This window comes from Pongo pygmaeus, chromosome 6 (genome assembly GCF_028885625.2).
Source record: "Pongo pygmaeus isolate AG05252 chromosome 6, NHGRI_mPonPyg2-v2.0_pri, whole genome shotgun sequence".
Lineage (NCBI taxonomy): Eukaryota > Metazoa > Chordata > Mammalia > Primates > Hominidae > Pongo > Pongo pygmaeus.
The window spans coordinates 24,541,664-24,551,504 of record NC_072379.2 but is presented as its reverse complement, the minus strand read 5'-3'; positions in this window follow the sequence as shown (position 1 = coordinate 24,551,504).

The following is a 9,841-nucleotide window of genomic DNA, read 5'->3' as shown; positions in this document are numbered from 1 at the left end:
TATGCTGGAAAAGGAAATATCTTCGCATCAAAACTAGATTAGAAGCATTCTCAGAAAGATCTTTGTGATGTGCGCATTCAACTCACAGAGTTGAAGCTTCCTTTTGATACAGAAGTTTTGAAACACACTTTTAGTAGAATCTGCTAGTGGATACTTGGAGTGCTAAGAGGCCAACCCTGGAAAAGGAAATATCTTCACCTAAAAACTAGACGGATGCATTCTCAGAAACTTCCCTGTGCTTTATGCATCTAACTCACTGAGTGGAACCTTCCTTTTCATAGCGCAGTTTTGAAGCACTCTTTTTGTAGAATTTGCAAGTGGCTATTTGGAGCGATTTCAGGCCTACGCTGGCAAAAGAAATATCTTCACATAAAAACTAGACAAAAGCATTTTCAGAAACTTCTTTGTGATGAGTGCATTCAACTCACAGAGTTGAATTTTCCTTTTGATAGAAAACATTTGAAACACTCTTTTATTAGAATCTGCAGGTGGACGTATAGATTGCATTGAGGCCTATGCTGGGAAAGTAAATATCTTTACATAGAAACTAGACAAACGCATTCTCAGAAAGTTCCCGGTGTTTTGTGCATTCGACTCACAGAGTTCAAACTTCCTTTTGATAGAGCAGTTTTAAAACACTCTTTTTGTAGAATCTGCAAGTGGATAGTTGGAGCGCTTTGAGGCCTATGCTGCAAAAAGAAATGTCATCACATAAAAACCAGATGGAAGCATTCTCAGAAACTTCTTTGTGATGAGTGCATTCAAGTCACAGAGTTGAACCTTCCTTTTGATACACCCTGTTTGAAAGGCTGTTTTTGTAGAATGTGAAAGTGGATATTTAGAGCGCTTTGAGGCCTATGCTGGAAAAGGAAATATCTTCATATAAAAACTTGACAGAAGCATTCTCAGAAACTTCTTTGCCGTGTGGGGATTGAACTCACTGAGTTGAACATTCCTTTCCCCAGAGCAGTTCTGCAACACTCTTTTTGTGGAAACTGCAAGTGGATATTTGGTGCGATTGCGGCATCTAGTGGGAAAGGAAATACATTCAGATGAAAAGTATTCAGAAGTATTCTCAGAAACTTCTTTGTGATGAGTGCATTCTACTCACAGAGTTGAACCTTCCTTTTGATGGAACAGTTTTGAAACACTCGTTTCGTGGAATCTGCAAGTGGATATTTGGAATGCTTGGACGCGTATACTGGAAAAGGAAATATCATCACATAAATTCCAGACAGAAGCATTCTCAGAAACTTCCTTGTGATGAGTGCATTCAGCTCACACAGTTGCACCTTCCTTTTGATAGAGCAGTTTTGAAACACTCTTTTTGTAGAATCTGCAAGTGGATATTTGGAGCGCTTTGAGGCCTCTGCTGGAAAAGGAAATTTCTTCACATAAAAACTAGACAGAAGCAGTCTCAGAAACTTCTTTGTGATGTGAGCATTCAACACACAGAGTTGAACTTTCCTTTTGATAGAACAGTTTTGAAACACTGTTTTAGTAGAATCTGCAAGTCGATAATTGGAACGCTTTGAGGCCTATGCTGGAAAAGGAAATATCTTCGCATCAAAACTAGATAGAAGTATTCCCAGAAAGATCTTTGTGATGTGCGCATTCAACTCACAGAGTTGAAGCTTCCTTTTGATACAGAAGTTTTGAAACACACTTTTAGTAGAATCTGCTAGTGGATATTTGGAGTGCTAAGAGGCCAACCCTGGAAAAGGAAATATCTTCACCTAAAAACTAGACGGATGCATTCTCAGAAACTTCCCTGTGCTTTATGCATCTAACTCACTGAGTGGAACCTTCCTTTTCATAGCGCAGTTTTGAAGCACTCTTTTTGTAGAATTTGCAAGTGGCTATTTGGAGCGATTTCAGGCCTACGCTGGCAAAGGAAATATCTTCATATAAAAACTAGACAAAAGCATTTTCAGAAACTTCTTTGTGATGAGTGCATTCAACTCACAGAGTTGAATTTTCCTTTTGATAGAAAAGATTTGAAACACTCTTTTAGTAGAATCTGCAAGTGGACGTATGGAGTGCATTGAGGCCTATGCTGGGAAAGCAAATATCTTCACATAGAAACTAGACAAACGCATTCTCAGAAAGTTCCCGGTGCTTTGTGCATTCGACTCACAGAGTTCAAACTTCCTTTCGATAGAGCAGTTTTAAAACACTCTTTTTGTAGAATCTGCAAGTGGATAGTTGGAGCGCTTTGAGGCCTATGCTGCAAAAAGAAATGTCATCAAATAAAAACCAGATGGAAACATTCTCAGAAACTTCTTTGTGATGAGTGCATTCAAGTCACAGAGTTGAACCTTCCTTTTGATACACCCTGTTTGAAAGGCTGTTTTTGTAGAATGTGAAAGTGGATATTTAGAGCGCTTTGAGGCCTATGCTGGAAAAGGAAATATCTTCATATAAAAACTAGACAGAAGCATTCTCAGAAACTTCTTTGCCGTGTGGGGATTGAACTCACTGAGTTGAACATTCCTTTCCCCAGAGCAGTTCTGCAACACTCTTTTTGTGGAAACTGCAAGTGGATATTTGGTGCGATTGCGGCATCTAGTGGGAAAGGAAATACATTCAGATGAAAAGTATACAGAAGTATTCTCAGAAACTTCTTTGTGATGAGTGCATTCAAGTCACAGAGTTGAACTTTCCTTTTGATACACCCTGTTTGAAAGGCTGTTTTTGTAGAATGTGAAAGTGGATATTTAGAGCGCTTTGAGGCCTGTGCTGGAAAGGGAAATATCTTCATATAAAAACTAGACAGAAGCATTCTCAGAAACTTCTTTGCCGTGTGGGGATTGAACTCACTGAGTTGAACATTCCTTTCCCCAGAGGAGTTCTGCAACACTCTTTTTGTGGAAACTGCAAGTGGATATTTGGTGCGATTGCGGCAGCTAGTGGGAAAGGAAATACATTCAGATGAAAAGTATACAGAAGTATTCTCAGAAACTTCTTTGTGATGAGTGCATTCTACTCACAGAGTTGAACCTTCCTTTTGATGGAACAGTTTTGAAACACTCGTTTCGTGGAATCTGCAAGTGGATATTTGGAATGCTTGGACGCGTATGCTGGAAAAGGTAATATCATCACATAAATTCCAGACAGAAGCATTCTCAGAAACTTCCTTGTGATGAGTGCATTCAGCTCACAGAGTTGAACCTTCCTTTTGATAGAGCAGTTTTGAAACACTCTTTTTGTAGAATCTGCAAGTGGATATTTGGAGCGCTTTGAGGCCTCTGCTGGAAAAGGAAATTTCTTCACATAAAAACTAGACAGAAGCAGTCTCAGAAACTTCTATGTGATGTGAGCATTCAACACACAGAGTTGAACTTTCCTTTTGATAGAACAGTTTTGAAACACTGTTTTAGTAGAATCTGCAAGTCGATAATTGGAACGCTTTGAGGCCTATGCTGGGAAAGGAAATATCTTCGCATCAAAACTAGATAGAAGCATTCTCAGAAAGACCTTTGTGATGTGCGCATTCAACTCACAGAGTTGAAGCTTCCTTTTGATACAGAAGTTTTGAAACACACTTTTAGTAGAATCTGCTAGTGGATATTTGGAGTGCTAAGAGGCCAACCCTGGAAAAGGAAATATCTTCACCTAAAAACTAGACGGATGCATTCTCAGAAACTTCCCTGTGCTTTATGCATCTAACTCACTGAGTGGAACCTTCCTTTTCATAGCGCAGTTTTGAAGCACTCTTTTTGTAGAATTTGTAAGTGGCTATTTGGAGCGATTTCAGGCCTACGCTGGCAAAGGAAATATCTTCATATAAAAACTAGACAAAAGCATTTTCAGAAACTTCTTTGTGATGAGTGCATTCAACTCACAGAGTTGAATTTTCCTTTTGATAGAAAAGATTTGAAACACTCTTTTAGTAGAATCTGCAAGTGGACGTATGGAGTGCATTGATGCCTACGCTGGGAAAGCAAATATCTTCACATAGAAACTAGACAAACGCATTCTCAGAAAGTTCTCGGTGCTTTGTGCATTCGACTCACAGAGTTCAAACTTCCTTTTGATAGAGCAGTTTTAAAACACTCTTTTTGTAGAATCTGCAAGTGGATAGTTGGAGCGCTTTGAGGCCTATGCTGCAAAAAGAAATGTCATCACATAAAAACCAGATGGAAGCATTCTCAGAAACTTCTTTGTGATGAGTGCATTCAAGTCACAGAGTTGAACCTTCCTTTTGATACACCCTGTTTGAAAGGCTGTTTTTGTAGAATGTGAAAGTGGATATTTAGAGCGCTTTGAGGCCTATGCTGGAAAAGGAAATATGTTCATATAAAAACTAGACAGAAGCATTCTCAGAAACTTCTTTGCCGTGTGGGGATTGAACTCACTGAGTTGAACATTCCTTTCCCCAGAGGAGTTCTGCAACACTCTTTTTGTGGAAACTGCAAGTGGATATTTGGTGCGATTGCGGCATCTAGTGGGAAAGGAAATACATTCAGATGAAAAGTATACAGAAGTATTCTCAGAAACTTCTTTGTGATGAGTGCATTCTACTCACAGAGTTGAACCTTCCTTTTGATGGAACAGTTTTGAAACACTCGTTTCGTGGAATCTGCAATTGGATATTTTGAATGCTTGGACGCGTATGCTGGAAAAGGAAATATCATCACATAAATTCCAGACAGAAGCATTCTCAGAAACTTCCTTGTGATGAGTGCATTCAGCTAACAGAGTTGAACCTTCCTTTTGATAGAGCAGTTTTGAAACACTCTTTTTGTAGAATCTGCAAGTGGATATTTGGAGCGCTTTGAGGCCTCTGCTGGAAAAGGAAATTTCTTCACATAAAAACTAGACAGAAGCAGTCTCAGAAACTTCTTTGTGATGTGAGCATTCAACACACAGAGTTGAACTTTCCTTTTGATAGAACAGTTTTGAAACACTGTTTTAGTAGAATCTGCAAGTCAATAATTGGAACGCTTTGAGGCCTATGCTGGAAAAGGAAATATCTTCGCCTCAAAACTAGATAGAAGCATTCCCAGAAAGATCTTTGTGATGTGCGCATTCAACTCACAGAGTTGAAGCTTCCTTTTGATACAGAAGTTTTGAAACACACTTTTAGTAGAATCTGCTAGTGGATATTTGGAGTGCTAAGAGGCCAACCCTGGAAAAGGAAATATCTTCACCTAAAAACTAGACGGATGCATTCTCAGAAACTTCCCTGTGCTTTATGCATCTAACTCACTGAGTGGAACCTTCCTTTTCATAGCGCAGTTTTGAAGCACTCTTTTTGTAGAATTTGCAAGTGGCTATTTGGAGCGATTCCAGGCCTACGCTGGCAAAGGAAATATCTTCATATAAAAACTAGACAAAAGCATTTTCAGAAACTTCTTTGTGATGAGTGCATTCAACTCACAGAGTTGAATTTTCCTTTTGATAGAAAAGATTTGAAACACTCTTTTAGTAGAATCTGCAAGTGGACGTATGGAGTGCATTGATGCCTATGCTGGGAAAGCAAATATCTTCACATAGAAACTAGACAAACGCATTCTCAGAAAGTTCTCGGTTCGTTGTGCATTCGACTCACAGAGTTCAAACTTCCTTTTGATAGAGCAGTTTTAAAACACTCTTTTTGTAGAATCTGCAAGTGGATAGTTGGAGCGCTTTGAGGCCTATGCTGCAAAAAGAAATGTCATCACATAAAAACCAGATGGAAGCATTCTCAGAAACTTCTTTGTGATGAGTGCATTCAAGTCACAGAGTTGAACCTTCCTTTTGATACACCCTGTTTGAAAGGCTGTTTTTGTAGAATGTGAAAGTGGATATTTAGAGCGCTTTGAGGCCTATGCTGGAAAAGGAAATATCTTCATATAAAAACTAGACAGAAGCATTCTCAGAAACGTCTTTGCCGTGTGGGGATTGAACTCACTGAGTTGAACATTCCTTTCCCCAGAGGAGTTCTGCAACACTCTTTTTGTGGAAACTGCAAGTGGATATTTGGTGCGATTGCGGCATCTAGTGGGAAAGGAAATACATTCAGATGAAAAGTATACAGAAGTATTCTCAGAAACTTCTTTGTGATGAGTGCATTCTACTCACAGAGTTGGACCTTCCTTTTGATGGAACAGTTTTGAAACACTCGTTTCGTGGAATCTGCAAGTGGATATTTGGAATGCTTGGACGCGTATGCTGGAAAAGGAAATATCATCACATAAATTCCAGACAGAAGCATTCTCAGAAACTTCCTTGTGATGAGTGCATTCAGCTCACCGAGTTGAACCTTCCTTTTGATAGAGCAGTTTTGAAACACTCTTTTTGTAGAATCTGCAAGTGGATATTTGGAGCGCTTTGAGGCCTCTGCTGGAAAAGGAAATTTCTTCACATAAAAACTAGACAGAAGCAGTCTCAGAAACTTCTTTGTGATGTGAGCATTCAACACACAGAGTTGAACTTTCCTTTTGATAGAACAGTTTTGAAACACTGTTTTAGTAGAATCTGCAAGTCCATAATTGGAACGCTTTGAGGCCTATGCTGGAAAAGGAAATATCTTCGCCTCAAAACTAGATAGAAGCATTCCCAGAAAGATCTTTGTGATGTGCGCATTCAACTCACAGAGTTGAAGCTTCCTTTTGATACAGAAGTTTTGAAACACACTTTTAGTAGAATCTGCTAGTGGATATTTGGAGTGCTAAGAGGCCAACCCTGGAAAAGGAAATATCTTCACCTAAAAACTAGACGGATGCATTCTCAGAAACTTCCCTGTGCTTTATGCATCTAACTCACTGAGTGGAACCTTCCTTTTCATAGCGCAGTTTTGAAGCACTCTTTTTGTAGAATTTGCAAGTGGCTATTTGGAGCGATTCCAGGCCTACGCTGGCAAAGGAAATATCTTCATATAAAAACTAGACAAAAGCATTTTCAGAAACTTCTTTGTGATGAGTGCATTCAACTCACAGAGTTGAATTTTCCTTTTGATAGAAAAGATTTGAAACACTCTTTTAGTAGAATCTGCAAGTGGACGTATGGAGTGCATTGATGCCTATGCTGGGAAAGCAAATATCTTCACATAGAAACTAGACAAACGCATTCTCAGAAAGTTCTCGGTTCGTTGTGCATTCGACTCACAGAGTTCAAACTTCCTTTTGATAGAGCAGTTTTAAAACACTCTTTTTGTAGAATCTGCAAGTGGATAGTTGGAGCGCTTTGAGGCCTATGCTGCAAAAAGAAATGTCATCACATAAAAACCAGATGGAAGCATTCTCAGAAACTTCTTTGTGATGAGTGCATTCAAGTCACAGAGTTGAACCTTCCTTTTGATACACCCTGTTTGAAAGGCTGTTTTTGTAGAATGTGAAAGTGGATATTTAGAGCGCTTTGAGGCCTATGCTGGAAAAGGAAATATCTTCATATAAAAACTAGACAGAAGCATTCTCAGAAACGTCTTTGCCGTGTGGGGATTGAACTCACTGAGTTGAACATTCCTTTCCCCAGAGGAGTTCTGCAACACTCTTTTTGTGGAAACTGCAAGTGGATATTTGGTGCGATTGCGGCATCTAGTGGGAAAGGAAATACATTCAGATGAAAAGTATACAGAAGTATTCTCAGAAACTTCTTTGTGATGAGTGCATTCTACTCACAGAGTTGGACCTTCCTTTTGATGGAACAGTTTTGAAACACTCGTTTCGTGGAATCTGCAAGTGGATATTTGGAATGCTTGGACGCGTATGCTGGAAAAGGAAATATCATCACATAAATTCCAGACAGAAGCATTCTCAGAAACTTCCTTGTGATGAGTGCATTCAGCTCACCGAGTTGAACCTTCCTTTTGATAGAGCAGTTTTGAAACACTCTTTTTGTAGAATCTGCAAGTGGATATTTGGAGCGCTTTGAGGCCTCTGCTGGAAAAGGAAATTTCTTCACATAAAAACTAGACAGAAGCAGTCTCAGAAACTTCTTTGTGATGTGAGCATTCAACACACAGAGTTGAACTTTCCTTTTGATAGAACAGTTTTGAAACACTGTTTTAGTAGAATCTGCAAGTCCATAATTGGAACGCTTTGAGGCCTATGCTGGAAAAGGAAATATCTTCGCATCAAAACTAGATAGAAGCATTCCCAGAAAGATCTTTGTGATGTGCGCATTCAACTCACAGAGTTGAAGCTTCCTTTTGATACAGAAGTTTTGAAACACACTTTTAGTAGAATCTGCTAGTGGATATTTGGAGTGCTAAGAGGCCAACCCTGGAAAAGGAAATATCTTCACCTAAAAACTAGACGGATGCATTCTCAGAAACTTCCCTGTGCTTTATGCATCTAACTCACTGAGTGGAACCTTCCTTTTCATAGCGCAGTTTTGAAGCACTCTTTTTGTAGAATTTGCAAGTGGCTATTTGGAGCGATTTCAGGCCTACGCTGGCAAAGGAAATATCTTCATATAAAAACTAGACAAAAGCATTTTCAGAAACTTCTTTGTGATGAGTGCATTCAACTCACAGAGTTGAATTTTCCTTTTGATAGAAAAGATTTGAAACACTCTTTTAGTAGAATCTGCAAGTGGACGTATGGAGTGCATTGAGGCCTATGCTGGGAAAGCAAATATCTTCACATAGAAACTAGACAAACGCATTCTCAGAAAGTTCCCGGTGCTTTGTGCATTCGACTCACAGAGTTCAAACTTCCTTTTGATAGAGCAGTTTTAAAACACTCTTTTTGTAGAATCTGCAAGTGGATAGTTGGAGCGCTTTGAGGCCTATGCTGCAAAAAGAAATGTCATCACATAAAAACCAGATGGAAGCATTCTCAGAAACTTCTTTGTGATGAGTGCATTCAAGTCACAGAGTTGAACCTTCCTTTTGATACACCCTGTTTGAAAGGCTGTTTTTGTAGAATGTGAAAGTGGATATTTAGAGCGCTTTGAGGCCTATGCTGGAAAAGGAAATATCTTCATATAAAAACTAGACAGAAGCATTCTCAGAAACTTCTTTGCCGTGTGGGGATTGAACTCACTGAGTTGAACATTCCTTTCCCCAGAGCAGTTCTGCAACACTCTTTTTGTGGAAACTGCAAGTGGATATTTGGTGCGATTGCGGCATCTAGTGGGAAAGGAAATACATTCAGATGAAAAGTATACAGAAGTATTCTCAGAAACTTCTTTGTGATGAGTGCATTCAAGTCACAGAGTTGAACTTTCCTTTTGATACACTCTGTTTGAAAGGCTGTTTTTGTAGAATGTGAAAGTGGATATTTAGAGCGCTTTGAGGCCTATGCTGGAAAAGGAAATATCTTCATATAAAAACTACACAGAAGCATTCTCAGAAACTTCTTTGCCGTGTGGGGATTGAACTCACTGAGTTGAACATTCCTTTCCCAAGAGCAGTTCTGCAACACTCTTTTTGTGGAAACTGCAAGTGGATATTTGGTGCGATTGCGGCAGCTAGTGGGAAAGGAAATACATTCAAATGAAAAGTATACAGAAGTATTCTCAGAAACTTCTTTGTGATGAGTGCATTCTACTCACAGAGTTGAACCTTCCTTTTGATGGAACAGTTTTGAAACCCTCGTTTCGTGGTATCTGCAAGTGGATATTTGGAATGCTTGGACGCGTATGCTGGAAAAGGAAATATCATCACATAAATTCCAGACAGAAGCATTCTCAGAAACTTCCTTGTGATGAGTGCATTCAGCTCACAGAGTTGAACCTTCCTTTTGATAGAGCAGTTTTGAAACACTCTTTTTGTAGAATCTGCAAGTGGATATTTGGAGCGCTTTGAGGCCTCTGCTGGAAAAGGAAATTTCTTCACATAAAAACTAGACAGAAGCAGTCTCAGAAACTTCTTTGTGATGTGAGCATTCAACACACAGAGTTGAACTTTCCT